Raw genomic sequence first — 20,414 nt, forward strand, 5'->3', positions numbered from 1 at the left:
ATTAGCCCTGGCCCCTCTTGGCTATTAGTACTGACCTGAGGGTGGCTATGGGACACAGTCGACGTCAGGCGTACCAAGCACACAAACAGGCATCTCTTGTACAACTTTGTAAAACGACTCAATAGATCTCGGTACTCCTTGGTGTCGAATAATAACTGTTTGTGCGGAGTCCTCCACTGTCGCCACAAGCGACAGCGACAGAATCGTAAGCGGACCTGAGGGTGTATCGAATGACCTGTCAAAAACAGCGTGATGATTGCTGGACTGCAAGTCGGTTGAAACAGATGGGATGTTTACTGCATGTTTTTTTTTTATTTAATCGTTCTGGATGCTTTTCATTTGTCTCAGATACCAAATGATGAATAGGTCAGGTCAAAATGTCCGCGCTGTCAGGCCTGCTTAAGTTTTGAAATGAAAGTAATTGCCTGGAGTCTAGAATAGGCTGCAGAATAAGTGTCCGGGCAGATGTTTTGTTTAATTTCAGTTTACAGTATGGCAATGGTAAGACGTGACAATCGATACTAAAGTCATACATGTCAGGGATTGGAGTAGACTGTTACAGAAACATGAATTGGAGTGCTAAACACTAGATAAACAATTGGCCATATTTTGACCAACTTTTGCTCTAAATTGGTGCAAATATCAACCTCCCAACGGTTGGTTACAAGTTGTCCACCTTTTGGGTCAGTCTTTTGGAAAATGACCATCATTTACATTAAAAGTGAACAACATCTGGACAATTTAGCTTTGCCCACTCAACGTTCTTTTGCCTAACATTTTACAGTATAGATGGTGTCGTGTGGCCTAGATACGATAGTGAAATCTATAGCAGTTTGGTTCCGACCCCACCCCTATATGACAGCAGAGGCAGGAATCGTTTCATTAATGGGTACCCTTTTGTTCTTTTGGTTCCTACTATTGTATAGATGGTATTGATAAAGCTAAGCATTAAACGTAAACATTAAATTTCATCTGCTCCGCTAAAAAGTCTGAAGATGTAGAATAAAAAATGTGATTTCTAAAAATGCCGTTAGGAAAAGGAAATCCTGTCTTTTTTCTAAATTTATTCAGTGACATGACAAGGTCCTGATTCTTCCGATATTAAAACAATCTTTGTCAAAATTTTCATTTTTCTTCTACTTCACGATTGCAATCCTGCCTTTCGTTTTCTTTTATTCTTCGTTTGTTTTCTTATTTGATGCGGAAATAATGTGTAATGCTCGGATTTTTTTGATTAAAGTTACTGCACCCTAGTTTGTTTGAAATAAAACAAACTTGGGGAAAATATTTTGGCGGTTAATTTACGTAGTGGTTCTCTCCTCGCCTTCCACCTCTGCAGTCCTGGCTCGAATCCCGGCCCTCGGTCCACACGTGGATTGGGTTTTCAGTCCCTAAAGTCAGTCCCTACCTAATTCCATGGGATTTACCGAGAATGTTCCTCTGGGGTTTTCCTCCCATCTCTAAAACTGTTACTGCTTCTCACTGTCTCCTCTCTACAGGTTTCTTCAGGCTTGCAAGCCACATGTGTCAAGGGCGCTTTTGAGGAATCTTTGGTGGCATTACCAGAAATGATTAATGCTAATCCCCGACCCAGAGGACACATAAGTCTATTATAAAATTATCACTTTTGTATTCGACCCAATGCCGATTAATTACACACAATCAATCAGCAGTTGCGGTACTAACTGCCGAATTGCCTCAATAATTCAATTGCCCGTGAATTGGCCATTTAACAAGAGGGTAAAAAATGCCATCGATAGGCGCTGCCGTGGTGTACGATGACAGTGATGCATGGATCCCCAGGTCACTATGTGCAAAATTAGAAAGGTTCAGGGTACCGATCTTTAAATTAAGAAACTCTTGACGGCGCGCACCTGCCTTCCACACATTCCTAATTTATGCAAAGTGTCACCGTTCTACTTCGACAGTAACCAGAAATTGCTTTCGAGTGTGTAACGCAGGGCGGTTATAAATCACTGATTTGAATCGTTTCTCATCGACAGAACGTGCGTGTGTGCCGTGATAGATCACGTAGGACAGTGCCTCAGTGGACCTGAGACAGAAAATGCCTGAAGCCGACAACTTGTCTGGATTTCTGCTGCAGCCGTTCGTCGTGGGCACCTAAGTGGTAAGTCTGTGGTACAAAACCAATCAAGCTTCAAGTTACTCGTGGGGTTAAAAGATTTTTTACGCGAACAATCTACATCGTGTCAGTATTTTGTTTTGCTGTAAATTTGGACTGTAAAATAAGACTTTCCCTGATCTTTTCCACGGGTGCTACATGTCTGGAGAGTCGCGTGAACAACGTTCGGCAATTCAAGTCAGTTGTCGTATTGTGTTAGTTTCTGTCGAGGATTAAACTGTGGAAGAGGGTTGAGATCAGATGAGATGTATGTAGTAATATTACGAGACAAGTCATCTGACACGTTCAATGTGTAGAATGCTATCCAAGAGGTGATTGTACCCCGGAGCTATGGAATGAATTCCAAAGAATGTTAGGGATAATGCATCCAGACAGTAGGGAAAACCTGAAAAGTTTTCGATGTTTCAGGGTAGGATATGAGCGAAACAACTCGAGCCATTTCAAGAAGCACGTTATAGGGAGGAGTGAAGTTGTATCAGGAAGGTGCAACCTTCGTGCGGTCATCAATTTGACAAACTAAGATGAAGCGTCAATTTACATCCCGAGTGTCGCCTTTAGTTTGTCGCTTTTCCTGGTTGATTTCCTCGCGAGGACCTCTCGTCAGCCCCTAGACATCTTCTGGTAGCCAACTTGTGGGCCCTGGGTGCACCCGCTAGGAAAGGCTTTCTGCTTTCAAAATAGCACTAGAGAAAATGTTAGGTTAAAGCAGTGTAAAGTCAGACGCAACTCTGACTGTCTATAATCCATAATAACCAAAGCTTTAAGCTCACAAAAGTGTACGTTGCAATTTAAAGCTTCAAGGATAGCATGTTGCAAGTAGCAGCCACTCCCACTATGCTCATCGTTACCACAACCAAAAACTTAACGAAAGCAAACAAACTGCAGCAAATGAGCATGCCACTAGCCATCAACAAACACAATTTAATTAGGTCGGGGGGGCAAGGGTGATGGACAAAAGTCATGAGTGTAGGATATCCTCAATTTCAACATGTTGGACGGCAATTGGAGAGCTAATGTAAATGGTCTCGCCTGGTTTCGTTGGGTCCATACGGGTATTTGACCATGAATATCACCGTGTATGTGATCAAGGAAGTAACATGGAATCCACTCAGCCTGCTTATTCATCCCAAAGTATAGCTGCATTGATTTCCATCTCTTAAGTCGTCTCCGTCCTCACTACGTTGCTTTCAAAGGAAACTACGAAATCCATATTCCTGACAGAACTGGGACGAGAATGCGAGTACCCAGAAGAGAGAAAAAAATCCACACAATGTGTTCCTACTACAAACACAGCACTTGCTAGCCTATAGTTTGGGGCTGCATATACATGAATGACACTCAGCCATTCCCGAATTTAGATTTCAAATTGGTACTTTCTAAGTAGGGAATATTCCCCGGCCTTTCCTTCCATTAGTACATCCACTTTTACTTCTTGTTGCCACAAAATCATTTATGGATGATGAGATCGTGTCTCGCCGTGTGTTACAAGTACAGTCCCGTCCATGTTTCAAACATTTATATGCGTGTATAATTTGCAAAGGGCATGGCACTTAGACATACGACGCATGGAAAAGGAATGGCTGCTATAGAATCTACATTCGGAAGTGTTCCTAAATGACTTCGCCGATCGGCCTACATTTTGGATGGCAAACGAAGAATGTTTTAGTTTCTTTAATTAAGATTTTTTTCCATAGACGGCCACGCAAAGGTACGTCCATGCGAAACGTGAAAATGCTTGCTAAAAATATCCCGATGATGAGAGACGTGATCTAACGTAAATTTCCACTCCACGATTGGTGACAGGATATAACTAGCAATCATTAAATATGACAATTTTGCCTGATATTTGATAGAGGAAATTTTGTTCACGATCACAGTTGCCGTCCTTGACGGTTGCCACGCTGTAGAACTTAGCAAGGTTAAACGCACCGCTGTGCCTTCTTCGGGAGCCATTCATGTCAGCCTGCGTACACACAGCTCGTCCTGTTGAGAAGCCTGTGAACTCCAAATGGAACTGACATTGTGGAATCGTTATGCAGGTTGTTACAACGTTTGCAGGCCGTTAAAAGGCAACTCTAATAAGTTAAGACTGACAGTATAAACACAGTGCTTTGGAACTAGAATGATGAAGCGGATGATTTTACTTCAACGGACCATGCCTACTGCCAGTTTATGCAGAGCATCCGCAGCACACTTCTTAGTCACGCATCATCAACATGCCACTGAGTGAGTCTGAAACTTATTCTCTACAGGGAACACCAATGTAACCCCCGCTCTTCCCGTAAATGCACGCTGTCGACGACGTAATGCACTAATGCATGGCACATGCTTAAAAATTGTGGCTCGGATTTCGGGTGTAGTTTTACCGTGGCACCAGAGAAGAAGGCTTGAGTGCATGGCTGCACACGGTGGACATAATTTCATCGGGGGTAATGCAAAGAAGGGAGACCTGTCCAGTTCTGGTTACCATCCTGGGGAATGAGTCGCTCACTTGAGTCACTCAACTGAGAAGAAGCTAAAGATCTTAAACTGCAATGAAATCGGGCATGAAAATGGCCAAATCTGACGAGGACTATTCATTTCACGTCAGCCTTGTGCGCAGCAATAACTTAATTCAAAAGATCAATGCTTTAAGTTAGCCATATTGACGAAGAAGTTAAAAGTGAACGGTAAACTAGAAGAGGGTACGGTATTTGGGATGTCTTCTTCCTTCTGAGTAAACTTTATTTTGTTTGAATATAATGCAGTAGAAATTATAGATAAATTTTCTTTTGTTGTGTGAAAAAAGTTAGCAGAAGCTTCACCAGTGCTTGAAACTTACATGCGTTTGCTGTTTATTGATTTCATAACTAAACAAAGAACTCTTACAGCGATCATAATCAAAGTAAATGCACATATATTTTTGGGTATATTGGAATGTGTTATTTTGTTGATCAATGTTTCTATGGCTGTACCGCGCTTTGCAGGAAAAAGTGCTGTTTAAATGAGATTTCGTGAACAGTGAAAGCTCTAATACTTCTAACATGTTAACTTTGCCTGTCGCTATTCCACTCAGCAATTATATTCGTTATGAGACACACTATTTCCCTCCATTTTTTCGGCTCGCAAATCAACGTCTCTTGCAACCCAGCCAATGACGTAAGGAAGATCTAATAGCCACCTCATCAAATAAAAGTTGGTCCATCTTGATTGTATTTGATTCCCAAGTACCCAAATACTTGCCTGACAAAACTATCGGTATTTTTGAGTCACATCAATCATGGGCAGTGGTTTAAACACAACTCACTGTCCATAGCACTTCGAGTAACTTGCAGTTCACAGACGTATTAGGCAATACGGGATCGCTAAAGTCCCGCGCGCGACGAAGCAGTAAACGTGCCGTCGTTCTGGAAACGGGCTTCTGCTGATGTAAATGCCATAATGTCTATTTGGCTTCAACAATAGTTGTGCACATCTATGACTGCAGCGCTCTGGAGACCAGAGACCACGAGTCGCCTTGTCGTTTCCGAGCCCCGTCGAAAAGAAACTGCAATAGGTTCTACAGAAGAGAACGCTCCCAAATTCCTACAAAGACCGGTTAATATATAAATGCACCTTGTAACAGAGCATAACCGGCAGTTGATGATATACTGAGAAGCTTGGTACAGAAAAAATTTTGTCTTCTCCACTTCATGATTGCTATCAGGTTTTTAATCCTAACAGAAATAAAGTCTCAAATTCCAATCCATTAGTTTCGCACACCCAAAGGGCAGTAAGGGAAGAACAAGAATGAGCTATGTTGAAGTCATTGATGTTGAATATTGTCCATAGGCCATAGATGGCGCACTTAGGCCATGCTCACTGCTTGATAAAGTAGTTGAGGAAATGGAAAGGAAGGAAAACGGCCTCCCCCCCCCTTGGTCATCGCCCTCGCTGTTGGGACATACTGTAGCCCCATAGCTCAGAGTAATGAAAGATTTTGCTTTTGCTACACTCTGCTGGAAGTTCGGATGTATCTGGGTTTTTGTTTTTGTTTTCTAGCTCTCAAGCGAAACGTTTAAAAGTGGATTGAGGTTTCCTTGGCGAAGACAAGGCGACATCGTGCATGTCGTATCAGAAATCTTACTTCTTAGCTCCAACTTTTTTCCTTTTGGGTGTGCTTATTTAAGATGCCCATTCGAATAGTCTCCTACGACAGTGTTCACTTTGGGATATTGTTTCTTTCTCTCACATCTATAGATTTGACTATTTGGCCTGTATATATTGCTGTAAGATTCTTTATAGTGTGCCACCCAAAAGTCACTACATAGCGGCGATATTCACATCGCGTCATGAAGAAATTGTCAATCTCCTTGAACCAAACTGTAGATTTCTTTTTTTCCCCTACGCCCTCGAAAGAAGTTGTGATTCAGTTCTGATAAGTTTTTGAACGCTTACATGTGTGATATATTGGTATGCTGACCTTAACATTACTAAGGGAAGATTTTACCGGTCGGAAGAATGAGTACAGTCCCATCTGAGACTCAAATGCATGATAGCGTATAGGCCTAGTACGTGGAAATCGCACCTTATCGCAGAGTGAACCTCGTTTTATTTTCACTTCACCAACGTTTTCAATGAGTACCGCAAGATACTGATATTTACATACTCCTGGATTCGAAAATTCCACCTGAAGTCTCCAGTGTCAAATACTTACGTGGTATAAGAAAATAACCTTTCTGTGTGTTCTGCTTGACAACTCTGTTTGTACAATTAGTCATCGTGATGTTACGCTTTCGTGTAAACCCGCGCCATTGACGTTTGTTGTGGAATAAAAGGTCGCATAGCAATTGGCCAGTGTCAAGATATTCGATACTCGTGAAACGTTCCACGGTCAAGTGTTGAGAGGCAAAGGAAAGTGATCACGTTTGTTATTTCTGTTGCAGCGAAATTCTTGGGGTGGTCTTCAACGCGCATATTTATTGTAACTAGCAGTACATGCACATTATAACTAATCAAAGGAGTAACTAATTCAGTGTCATTTGACAGACCCATTTTTAACCAATCGACTCGACATTGCACGCCAGTGTAGACAGATTTGAAGGGATCTCCCAATTGTCCGAGGTCCCTCAGTCCAGTGGTTCGAAAAACTTTGATAGTTGGAACGCATTAAGCTCCCTTCACACAGGGTTCATTAGGCCGAAGATACAATACGGGTTCTTTCATCTGACCGTTTGACGCGATAGTCCGAATGTCTGCTAGTCCAAAGGTTGATTGGTGCGAAGATTCTGTTGGCCGAACTTAAAATACGGTTATCCTGCAGTCTAAGGTTCATTATCATAACCTATGAAAAGGTTGGATCATAGTCCGAACTGGGGTCAATTCATCCTTCGCACTCTTTAACTATTTTCTGTTTTCGGACTGACCGAGCTTTGGACTTTCAAGCTGTCTCCAATTTGAATATATTTGGTAATGAGATGGTAATCCACTAACAGTAGCGAAATGGAAAGGGGTGTCATCTTTCCGAAATGCACTAACTGCGGAATTTTTTAATTCACACTGTGCAGTACGTCGTCCCCAGCTAATTATGTTGTTTTCCTCAGGGAGAAATAGGAGACAGCCAAGTCAACCTATCTTCAACATTCCAACATTCCAGTAAAAATGCTGGTTTTCTGGATTTGCCCCAGCAGTAAACTCTAATTATGTCGTACATCCGAACGAGCACTTGGAAAACTCTCGCCCAAATATTTGGCTTTCCAGTTAAAACAAAGGCTTGACGAATGGCAGGTAACTCCACCGATCGGGGATGGGTATTAAATATCATCCCTCTGCCGTCTTTTATGTGTGTGGTCCAGAGTTTATTTGCTGACGTTCATCGCGGACTCAAATGTTCACGTTTAAAGTGCTGTTATTTCGAGAAAGGGCCTTTACATGGGCGACTCGACCTTCCGTTTAATACGTAGATTGACAGATTAATTTGGTTGTACTTATCTGTGTCATAAGTGGCGAATACATCAGGCAATCTGCTCGTAACTTTCTGTATGGCATAGCATTTTAAATCTTTATCATAGTATTATCTACAGATTGACTAGTAACGAGTTGTTCAATAGGCCTTAGCTGTATGCCTGTAGGTAACTTAATGCTGTTCAGATATTTCCTTTGAGTTAGGTGCCTAAAGGGCGCCTTTCTATAATGAATGTTTTGGGGTGCGCTGCGTACACGATGCGTTCGTGCGTTTCACTTTCACAGACACGAAAATCGACCCATTAACATAAAGGCGCCTTTCCGTATGTACGTTTTTGGGGTGAGCTGCGTATACGATGCGTTCATGCGTTTGACGTTCACGGACACACAAATTGAATCCATTAACATAACACACGTGCGTTGCGTTCGGCCGTCAACTTCGCCTAGAAGCGATGACGGATACGCAACGCTTGGCCAAGTGTTGACGCGCAGATGGAAGGGCTCCTCTACATGCAATTTCTTATCAATGGATATCTAAGATTAATGTTCTTAGACATGGATGGCACGCATTATATACCACAAAAACACCAGACACTAGAAACATGAAACCCTCTTCTGTAATGAAGTCGACTTTAAGATTGATTTTTATCATGTCTTGAAGCAATGAGGGTTAAGAATCTTGTGAGTTAAACATACTCCTCAACCTTTGATACACTTTCTTCGTGTGTTTGCATGGAACGGTTAAGGCCGCCCACCGAGGTTGGCCACAGTATCGGCGAGACAAATGATGTATTTCCACTAGGCCTCTTTTCCCGGCCGATACCGTTTGGTCATTGAGACCTCCCTCGGTGCCTCTCATCGAGTCTTCTCAATTCGTCATCTTTTTACTTGGCGCGAGGAGGCTTGCGGAAACCACGGGGCCGAGGCGAGCCGACGGACGTGCTACGCATGACGGCCCGCTGCGTTAACCCTAATTGTGGCGCGCTGCACAAGTGGACGTAGGCACGGCCCATCGATTAATGTCAAGGTGACACCCCTTTCCAGCTCTGCCGTCCACAGAGGCCCCCCGAACTAGCTTCAAGTCGTCCCAAGCGGTCCTGTTTCGGCCACTTTATGAAATCCCCTAACGTCACTGCAGCTCTAATACATGTAATGTCGAAAGATGAAAATGATGGGTGATGAAATGAAAAATTTCAGCTGAATTGTTTAACAAGTGACAGCTTTCGATATGAGCAAAATCGATGGCTTAAAGGTAGGTGCAATGTATTTTCTTGCAGAATTGAGATTAAAGAAATTTTGTATTCACAAGCAAAGCTGCGGTATTGTAATCTCAGACAAGAGCGTAGAATGTCAAGTGAGTTCATTTGTATCTCTGCTTTATCGTACCTTTGATGAAGCTGATAATCATGATGGACTGTCAGACAATAAAAAATTTTATACCTGCATGAATCGCTTATGCAAAACATTCTATTTTTTCTACACCTTTGAGAGCAAGTCCTGCAATATGTCCTAAATCATTCTCTGCCCGTAATTCCCCTTGCGCTTTTTCTCATGTGTCCGATCATGATGTGACTCCATGCCAATATTCATGCTTCTGAGTGGGCTTGTGAATTGCTCTCTCTGTTATCGAAAGAAGCAAGCGGTGATTCGGTCCAGCTGCGTCCGTCAGTAGTAATGTATTCCGTCATTTGACCTGTTTATTGGCATCATTTTGTAAAGACGCAGACGGACCCTTTCTGATGGAACCCCCTCTAATTGCCCAGATTTAGTAGCAGAGTACTTCTGACATCTGGCCATACTTGGGCCATTTATCACCCGTCTAATCTTAGACACGCAGCAATGGCTCTACTTGGCACGTGGTCGGAAATTCCTGGCTCTGTCTTAAAGACAATCAGGTCTAATTATGAGGTATTCGCAAGCTGCTGCCTGTCACAAGACGGCCGTTTTTACGTTTAAATGCTTGAGGTTTGGAGAGCGTGTACGATTACACCCCCGTGCTATTTGATGGGAAGTAACTTTGGGAAAGAAGCCTTGTTCTAAGGAGGCCCACATCAGTGGACATGAACAATATCAAGTATTCAATGCGGTATTGGGGACATTTTAACGACACCTTAAATTTCTTTACAGCCTCGTACGTAATTGCCTATTTCACAATTAGGAGACATCGTTTTACAAAATCACGATAAGCACGGTAGCTAATCATAGAGTCGCAGAAATATGTTTCACAGGGCAAACAACTGACCAACTGCAAAAAGAAATGCCCAGTTTCGGTGTCCCGTGGGAGCCATCGTATATTTTGGTTACCTCTCATGGGCTTGGGCCTGCTGAAACGTCTGTTGCTATCCAAACATCACTGCATCTATTATGCTGAATGTCCGCATAACAGCACTCTTACACCGTAAATAAAAATGATATATTTTGGCCTAAACAGACTCAAACAGATGCAGTCCCATAAAACCAGGGAGATGCTGCACTTTTCTTGCAATGTAGATACAAGGCACATGAATGGAAATTATGTTTGTCATCACATTTTTGCTTCCTCTCGCAGTCTATGGTCCTTTTTTTGCATCCCTCCAAGGGATTACATTATTTTGTGTTCTAAAGTTGTGTGTAAGGTTTTAAGGCTATGCTGCTGCTATGGTTGATGTAATAGACTCTAAAAATCGTTAGTTGTCAGATTGAAGTGGTTGATAGGTTAAAGTGCTCTTGTCCGTTTCATTGGGCGCTATCAACGTAGCTGCTTTCATCAACTGGCGTGTCATGATTCACCCTGGACTGTAATGAACGCTCGACTCCCGAAACTGTTTGCTCATGGATATGTGTAGGTAGCATGATCTCTTGTCAAACCTCCAGAGTGGAGTGGCTTGGCCACATGCAAAATTCAACCCGGCTGGATCAGTGTCGGCATTAGAAAGCGGTCAACTGTCTATGCGGTGTCGACAACACTAAGGGCCGAGAAGTGGAGCTCGCGGTTTCTTCGCCTCGCTACAAATTGAAGGTGTTGTTTTGCTTCCGTGTTCTCGGCTGCTATGCGTTTAGGGTTGGACTCTTGACCGTCGTGTCTGTTGCTTGCTCCCTGCTTGAACATTACATACCAGTGGACGACTTTACTGGGACAGAGGAACATAAAAAACGTCGTCCGTATTGATCACCTCCGTTAACTGAAATGCTGGTTGCCACGTTTGACCATATGTTCGTTCATATGTGTACAACACTCAAGTGAGTTCATCTCGGCCATCTGGAATAGAAATGTGGTTTGCGTCGACTAAGCCCAGTCCTCCGTGGTAGCTCAAATTGTATTTAGTTCGTGGCGACTGTGGCACGCCAGTGTGAAACCACCGCTTGAGTAAATAAATGCAGGGAGAGAGAGTGAGCGCGCTTGATCCGGGCAGCGTGGCAGTTGAGTCTGCTGTCAATTCAAGCGCATTGTAAGCGAATAAGAGGCCATCACAATTGCTCTTTATGCACATCCACCCTTCTCTGCCGAAGTTTATGGCAGGAAAGACTGCATTCAAAAAGTTTCCAGCCGGTGCATTCATTTTGAACTAGAGCGTCACGTTTCTTCAAGTTTCTTTCTCAAATCATTGACTTTTTTTCAAAGATTTTACGGCTTTTATGACAGGACTTCTAAAATTTTCATTTTCCGTTAGTGTTTCAAAATATACTACTGTGGCCAAAGGTAAGTATATTTAAACATCTCTCGATTTTTAAAAACAAAAACAAAGACATAAGGAAAATGGAATTAAGTTAACAAACTATCATGGTTTATAGGAAAAATAATTCATCGCTTCCATTTTTTTTCAAGATTCATAGCTTGTATTTGGTTTGTCATCTCCTAGACAAATCCATGTAGGTAAAATGGATTGAATCGAATATTTTCCATGGCCGAAAGCCACCAACTGTCTGCCACCAACTACCCGTTATTTGTTTTCGATTACATTATATTTCAACGTACACTTAAGTCAACTCATTGCTCGCACGCGCTCTGCGGCGTTAAAACTGACGCTTGCATCAGGCCCATTGCCAGAATGCTAACGAGCAGTGTTCCCGACGGACCCACCTTTAAAGCAGAGCAATTTATATGCGCCACTGGATTTAAAGGAATTCTCATGCCATCATCGTTATCCAATTAAATCCTTCATTCCAGTTTGGGTGTTAATAAGCGCACTTTAATCGTCAAAGGTAATTTAAGCTGACAGCTGGGGCATTGTTGGTTTCTATCGGTCACACCTTTTTCCCCTGCGCACATTGAGACAAGGTAAGCTCTTTTAAAAGCCTTCGTTATTCAGTGAATTCACTTCAACATCATCCCAAGAATCGGTTGAAAGCAATAGCTTGCCTTCAATTTAAATGTATCATTCACCCTGTTATTATGGCGTTGCATTGACATATCATTTTGGTAAGCGTTGTAAAGCTATCTCGAGCCACGTATAGGTATGTAAATTTCAAGCGCTCCAGCCAGTGTCAAGTCTGGGGATTGCTGAGGGTGTTTTTCTTTTGTTTTATTCGTGTTTTGTTTTTTATTTGTTTGTTTGTTTTGTGGGGGTTTTTTGGTCTTCTTTTATACTGTTTTTTTTAACTATACACCAGTAAGTGATAATGTTCTCGAGTTTACAGTAGGCCTAAACGGATGATTGACCAGTGGATCATATGCCGACGTTTCTCCAACAAAGACCACTTAATAATTAACACACAGTAGAATAGCAGTCCTTGCCTGGAGTAATCATATCCTGTTTTCAGGAAGCATGTTTATTTTCTATCACATATTATTTTTCATTTTAAGTTCATTTCCATGTGCAGTGATTGCTTTGATACCTTTCGGAGTGGTTCGACAGAATGTTGCCATAACGTCTCTCTCGGTTGAATGGTCCTACCAAGGCGTTTCGTTCTTTCACTGTTCATTTTGAATCGAAACTGCCGTTAATCATATTCTGGTTTTTACTGTTTTCGTCCGTCTCCTTCCAACTATCAAACTGCACAAACTAAGGTGTTAATAACCCTTGTTTATGAGGTCTTTTTAAAACCAAAACGACATAATCTAAAGTAAAAACCAGCGTAGTGCATGCACTCATAACTGAGAAAGACATGTATTTGAGATTAGTTTTAATGCGTATGTGCGTTTATAGATTGTTTCACCAACCTTCCAGTCGTGTTGATAACATAAGTGTTTTACCAACGTGAGACAAGTGTGTACGCCCAGAATGTCGCCCGTATCGTAACGCAAAACATTAAAATGTTGTTGAAGACATTGGCATTCACAGCATTGCACCGAATTCTAACCTGACTCATACTCCACAAGATAGAGCTCCAACTGGCAGAACAGTTGTGTCCAAGCCATACTGTGAGCATGTGTTCCTTGCTGTGGTGATGGAAGCGCGAATCCAAACTTACCCCGACGCGATTCGTCCAGAATGATACGTACACGTATGCTCAAACACTGCTATAGGTACATCATATGCATGACGTTGTATCATGATGTGGCATGAACTGGTATGAAGGGCCAAAACCTAGACCGTATCAAAGAATGATCGTCAAAAAGGGAGTGTAGCCTCGTCAATGCAAGAAAACACACACACACACAACGCCCTGTTAAACTGACAAGACAATAATTCCGAAAAGGGATCATAATGGGCTGAAACTATACCATAAAAGGCCAAATTTGTACCCTAAGGAGCCCGAGCTGACGTAATAATGAACCCAAGCCGGTACCATAATGATTCAAAGCAAGGTGTGCTCATCAGGCTGGTAATGTAAATGTAACCCATACCGTAAGAATCACAGTCATCAGCCCTTAGCCCTTGAAGCAAGGTAACCTCGGCCAGTGAGGAAGTAGTGCAATTATGGCATGTAAACAGAAGCAAAGTAATGATAACAATTCCGGTAAAAGTAAGCCTATGTTTTTGTTTAACCCTTTTTAGTTTTGGATATGCAACTTTTATGGACAACAATCTTTAGCTTCAACAGACAAGTCGTTTCTACGTTTAATCTGTATAATGAAGTGTTTCTTCATCCTGCATGCACGTTTGTTACAGGTTTCTGAACAGTTTTAAACCCCTTAGTGTAGAGCTACAGTAATAAGATAGAAAACAGTAACTTAGCTTAAACTGTTTCGCATTTGCTGCAACTGAAAATACCGATTTTCCTGCAGAGAAATCCGGTGTATTTTTTCTCGGAATAGTGGAAACGGTAGCCAGTGGTATTTACGAAAGGATGAAATTCAGAACCTGTGTAATCAAAGAGCCTTATGCAGTACGGTATCGTTACTTTAATATCACCACACCACCTGTGCGGGTTTAGACAACTGGTGCGTGCGTATGTGGAAGGAGATTTTGATTAGTTATACGGATTTGGTTCGTGCTGCACTTGGCAGGACGTATGGACTAACGTGGAGTACATATTCAGTCGATATTAGGTCAAGCGAGAAAATATCTGGGACAAGATTTTGCTCTCCTTGAATAAGTCATCTCGTCTAATTCTACTCAAGTACTTATTTCCTTTTATCAAAATGAGCACTCAGTCTGTCAGTTTTGTAAAGTAGCTAATAGACAGTTTGGTATTTTGGTAAACGATTTTCGAGGGTTTTCTTTATGGCCACCATGTTCATTTTATAAACTGTCTCGTTCTCGTAGAAAAAAAACCGACGAAATAACTCCTGATTACCTACGATCGAAATTTTTCGGATATCTGTTGAAAACTGCTTGTTTTTTGGCCACGAATCCTCATATCCCTTGGATCAAATTATCGTTTGGCATATAAATAAACGACGAATGGTGGTGAACGATCAAGCTTTTGATATGTATCATCTCATAGAGATCTAATCCGGTAGTACTGAACTAGTTTCTTGTGGGAAACTGAGAGCTCATTAGTCGTGGAGATAAAGACAGGCGAGGGCTATATTTTACCAAACTGTGTTACATGACCTTTTCCCTGGTGGGTTTACAGAAGACGATTCGAGTTGTTTTACTTAGTGTACCAAGAACTCATTGCTCATAAAGAAGGAAATTTTATCTCATCCAAGAGAAGGTTTTAAAGTGGTGAACAACATTTGTAAAACATTAGGAGTGGTCTTTCTTTCGTCTTTTGATGGCTCAACGTGGTGATTTCAACCAGAACTAACCTCGGGATCGCCCGCATATTTATTACAACGCACTCCAAACGCCAATATAGTATCCGGCGTACGTTTTGAAAAGGACTGTGTGATCTTTCAAGTTGTACCACTGACAGTAGACCGGGGGCGCAGCGGCAGTGGTCCCTGGCATTTGAAACCTCCACGTTGCAGCAACTCAATCGCTACTAGTCTTCTACCCTTGCAGTTTGGAGATGCGTACAGTGTGCTTTTGCATTCAGATGGGTCATTACACCAATGTGAATTCAAACAACCAACGAAATCGCCTCCGAAGTCCGCAAATTCGGCTTCTTCTCTCGAATCCCCTTCTCGCGTAAGTCGCACAAATCCAAGGGGGATTTAAATTTGAGGGAGTGGGTGTAAGTGAGGAATATTGGTATATGACATTTACAGGATCGTTCTTGATAGGCCTTTGCATTTAGAAGGGAATCGAGGGCAAAATCCACAACGGAATGAAACAAGTCGATCCCAGATATGAATCTGGGGAATCGAGATGCATAGTTTGTGAACTTCTGTTGTTGAAACCAGTCTCTTGCTATCGACCCATGGGCGCTGTGAGTGAAAACAAAATCACACCACTCTTAGTGTCGATCTTACTCAGTTCACGTTCCTTAAAACGGGATCAAAATAAGCCTGTTTGTTATTTCAGTAAGATATGTTATATTCAGTGTAGCCATGTGAAAAACAACTATTTGACACTTTTTCACCCTGACAAACCCAGAGGCTTTTGCAATTAAGTCCACGTGCGGGATATCCTTACAGAAGCCACATTCTGTACTTTTTTTACAAAGGAAAAACTTTTTAGGAGCATAAGAATTGATTCAAATTTGAACAGTGCTATCCAGTGTTTTTATCATTCTATAAATTTGGGGTCCAATTTTTTGGGTGACCCTAGCTGTCACATTATTTTGACATGTGATTTTGTAAGTTCAGAAGACATTTTCTAATTTCCAAGAGTCATGAAATAATGCAAATTACCTACCAAACAAACAGAAATAGTATGAAATCAACTGAGGTAATATTTCCATGTCTAATTACACAGGTCAGGTGTAACAGGGACTCAAGAATGGACAGTTTTGGACCCCAAATTGATAGACTGACCCGAATGTGGACTAACTGAAAACCCGTGTTTAATTACTTTGGTACCCGATATGAAGTTTGCAGTTTGTGAATCGGTACATGATAGAATCTGGGTATTCACGTGCCAAGCTGAAATACTGAATTGACCATTGACACAACTGGGGTTTAACCAGGCTCATGAGACCAAGTCGACCCTTGCATTCGAAGCTCGTTCGATCAGCAATAAGTGTCTAAAACTCCTCGAAATTCCCGTACATTTCCAATTTTAAGAACGTACGCGGCAACCGCGAGCAGACAGAGCACTTCTGTGAGAGAGGGAACTGCGTGCTCTGATTGGACAAAATGATGCAAAACTTGCCTCAGACGTCATGGGTGATTGCAAAGGCGAAACCTTGAGCCAAAAAATCCATGCGTCCCATACCTACTTCAGTGGCAGTCATAAATATCGAGTTTCGCCTGTCAGATATCGACTGTTCTCCCTTGCTCCGGATCAGCGAAGTAACGGACACTTCAGTGACCCCATATCAAAGGGAGGAAATTTAATAACAGCACGTCATGATCGGGATATGTGGTAAGGTTCCCGTTGGAGGGGCGGGTATGCCGTATCACGCGCGTGGATTGACCCAAATAGGCCCGTTTGATGACCAGCCAAGGGGCTTTTCCCGATATTCTCGACACGCCTTGGCCAACTGAATAGAACTATCAATTTCAAAAGAATGGAAAATCCAGAGTAAGCAGACTCACAAAACTCAATCAGGTAAAGTTTTGGGGAAACCAACAATATAATGTATATTTTGAAATTTTCATTTTAATTTCAGAAGTATTCAACGACGGGATATTTTTGAAATACTGATTATCATTCTTGCATTTGTGACGAGTACATATTAGCAATGTTTGTAGTGTGTGTTTGGAATGCTTTGTAACGCATTATTCAAACCTTTCTCGACCATTTCCAACCGTTCCGGTTCGAAATTATGTTGTATTTTCGGCACCCCAGTTTTCCACTAGGAATCCATTTTGCTGTCCCAATTTTGCTTTGGTTAGCGCCCCAATACTTCTTTGAAAGTCTCCAGCCTCCAGCATTTTGTCACTTTGCACCCCCTGGCTAAGATGGTGAATTCGTATGTCACAGTCAGTGTCATAAATTCAGACAAAAGCGCAAGATTAGAGTGGGGCCTATAAGCACTCAGCAACGCGGCTTGACACATTGTAGGACGTTCGGTTTTCGGCGTATGAAAAGTTGGCGGTTTGTAACTTTTAATTTCAAAAAGAATTCATTAATATCTCAAAGGATCCACATCTGCTCATTTTTAATCAAATTTTCAAAACCTTCAAATGAAAAAATGTTTTTTGAAAGAATTCTTCACCCGAATCGTGCTCTGAAATTGTCCATTAAGACTAAAATTCTTAACTGTGCCTTTTAAGGCTTTGTGACAACCACATCTATGCACCTGCAAGCATTTACGTTACAAACTCAGTGTGCACATTCCTTTGTTTTCTTGCAGTTAAGAAAACTCAGTAAAAAACTCATTTTTCTTGAGCTGGGAACATGATTTGGATTTTTGTCAAAGGTTTCCTTGACCGTTCCCCTTCCTTTTATGACGGATGACCCTAAATCCCAAATACTTCTAAACTCCTTTTTATATAAGGAGAAACCTCTCGTTTACGTGGGTAGGTCCATAAAAGGTCTTCCCTTCCTGCATTGTGTGGACATCTTTTGTTCACAGGTCCACACTTGGTATGCAAGGTTGGTGCACAGTTATCTGACCATTTTCCGTGCGAATATCAATTTCCAGCAAAGTTAATTTGTCTGATTTGTTTTTGAGAAATACATTAGGATATGCCTCATCCAATGGGAATATGATACGAACGGGGACATTGTAACATAGGCCAATAGTCAAGGTTCAATGTTGCTCTACCGTTTATCACCCAAACTGCTTTTCCTGTCTCTGTTTTATTCGCAAGGAATGAGTGACTACATAAGACATGGCCCGTGGGCTTAACACGTGCAAAAAGTCTAGTGATAAAACATTTGTGTCACGGATTGGCAAATATTTTACTGCCATCAGCCTCGACATAATGTACACAAGCCTTAAATAGGTGGCCAGTCTAAATAAGGACTGGGTATTTAGACTTTCCCTGTACGCGGGACGTGTAAAGCGTACCGATGGCCTACTGCCAAGATAATTTCTCTATGAATACAACGCGGCTGCATGCATCACGCCTCCTCGGACGGATGGTTGTAGATCGAATTGGCGATACCTGAGATTTCTGAAGTTGTAGCGATAGGATTCTCTATAACCGTTATGTCTGAAAACAGTTTTAAATCTCGTAGAATGCAAGGAGATGGAAGATGCTTTCCGGAGGGCAATCGTCTCTGCCTTCGATCTTCCACTTCGGGGGAATTTTCGATGCCATCGTGTACACCTGTCTACGTGTATAATATGCACGAAAGGAATACATGAGCAACTCATATGATAAGACGAAGGCTGCTCATCTTCTGTCAGTCTGCGTAGAAAGAGACCATGAGCGAAACTACGAAAGTTATCCATTTGTTGCCTCTTCTTAAAAAGTGATAGTACATTTTGAGTAAATGTGATGTAATGAGATCAGGTGAAATGCAGTCGCCGGTTCGCCACTGCCCTACCTAAGCTTAGCAAACGGAGGTATGTCTTCCCTTGTTTAATTTGCTAATACTATATCACAAGCAGCGTCAAAGTGTTTGATGCAATTCCGTAATGTGGTACGGAATTCCACAAATTATCCCTCAAGAGTTTTGCAGTCAACTTGCCTACTGTGATTGTGTTTTAGCTAATTAATAGAAATGAATATTCATAAGCTTGGGCTATTTGCTCGCAGAATTGAGGAGCCTGTATAAAAGCACCCACTCCATGCCGCGATAAAATAGCTAGAATAACTAAGTAGACTCAGCTCGTGATCCCGTTAGAGTCATTTACCAAAGTTCCTGGTATTTAAATGATCATACATGTTAACCAGATCAGTTTTCTTTCAAGCACCACAACTAGTGTACTTTGTTCTCCTAGAAGGAGAAATGCATCGCCAACTGACATTTCAGGGAGTTCGTAATGCCAATCTCGATCTGGCGTGAATGTCTCTAGTGGTATTAATATTTAAACCACCCACTGACGACTTTCAAGTCTTTGAATACGCCGTTTTCGCCCTTTCTTAGTTGGCAAGCATTTTGCAGCTTCCAAAAGTAAACAGCCAAACGTGTGTGACCATTCCAAGACCAGACTTGTGTACAATCACTTATTTCTTGACCTTCACCACCTTATAAACAGGTCTGGTCAAGCTTGTTTTTGTAGTTGTGATGTAAGTAAGCTAGGAATCAAAAGCATGCCGAACGGAGCAATTGTACTGTTTACGTTTCCCAAAATGATTTAAGTGCGAGACAGGTGCACAATTTCTGGCGCAGAGTTGTAAACCATTTCAAGACTGTGAGTCGTTAAGACTGTTAGTTGTCAAAATTTTACAAAAAGACTATTCAAATCTCCCGAGCTTTCCGTGGGGAGCGCCGTTACATCCCTAAATTAAATTTTAGTAGCATGAAAAATGCCAAGACCTCACACTGCAGCCATTGAAACACTTTGTCTGAATCGTTTATGCTGTGATAGCTCCCGGCACCCCCCCTCTCCCCAAGCGCGGCTGCGTTTGGACTGGGGAAAAAGACACCTTTCACATCGATCACAAGTCACTATCCCTTTGGCTCTAAAACAGTAGAAACATCGCCCTGCCCAGTGGGTTCAAATTGGAACTTTGCTCCTGCTTTCTTCAGCTTGACCTGTCACGCCTGGCAAGGCATGTCAGGAGGAAATGTTAAAGGATGCTTCAACTCGTCCTTAATCGATGCATTACTACAGTGGACAATGCGTCACATTAATGCTGTTTCTGAGAATCTGAACCCCAAAATTCTGAAATACCATTTTATTTCTTTAAAATGCAAGTGCAACGTGCATGCGAGTGTGACGTATGCTTAGACCAATTTGGCAAACAGGAATTAACCCGCCAGCACCATTTCATCACGCGTGTGAGTTGGTAGTCGACACCCTTGAAGTGTCTCATCAACTGATAAGATGCCGTGCCTTGCCAAATTGCACGGGTGCGTCCAGTTAAAGGACGCGC

The 20,414-nt window shown here is 42.0% G+C and overlaps 2 protein-coding genes across 3 annotated transcripts in view; both read left to right on the top strand.

Moving 5' to 3' along the window:
* The first annotated feature begins 2,007 nt into the window (after positions 1 to 2,007).
* LOC110973717 (tachykinin-like peptides receptor 99D) overlaps positions 2,008 to 20,414 on the top strand; it is a 33,666-nt gene continuing 15,259 nt past the window's right edge. Inside the window, exon 1 of one of the 2 annotated variants that reach the window (XM_022224744.2) lies at positions 2,008 to 2,128. The gene's annotated coding sequence lies outside the window, so the exon portion shown is untranslated. Of the gene's footprint in view, positions 2,129 to 11,900; positions 12,324 to 20,414 lie in introns of those variants that run through there. The other variant, XM_022224764.2, reaches the window with a different exon arrangement.
* Positions 2,038 to 20,414, top strand: part of LOC110975939 (lysosomal alpha-mannosidase-like) — a 73,138-nt gene continuing 54,761 nt past the window's right edge. The window contains exon 1 of the mRNA XM_087129993.1: positions 2,038 to 2,128. The gene's annotated coding sequence lies outside the window, so the exon portion shown is untranslated. The remainder of the gene's footprint in view (positions 2,129 to 20,414) is intronic.

The sequence above is a fragment of the Acanthaster planci genome, linkage group LG19 (genome assembly GCF_054643075.1).
Source record: "Acanthaster planci isolate LZ-2023a linkage group LG19, COTS_SCS, whole genome shotgun sequence".
In the NCBI taxonomy this organism is placed as follows: Eukaryota; Metazoa; Echinodermata; class Asteroidea; order Valvatida; family Acanthasteridae; genus Acanthaster; species Acanthaster planci.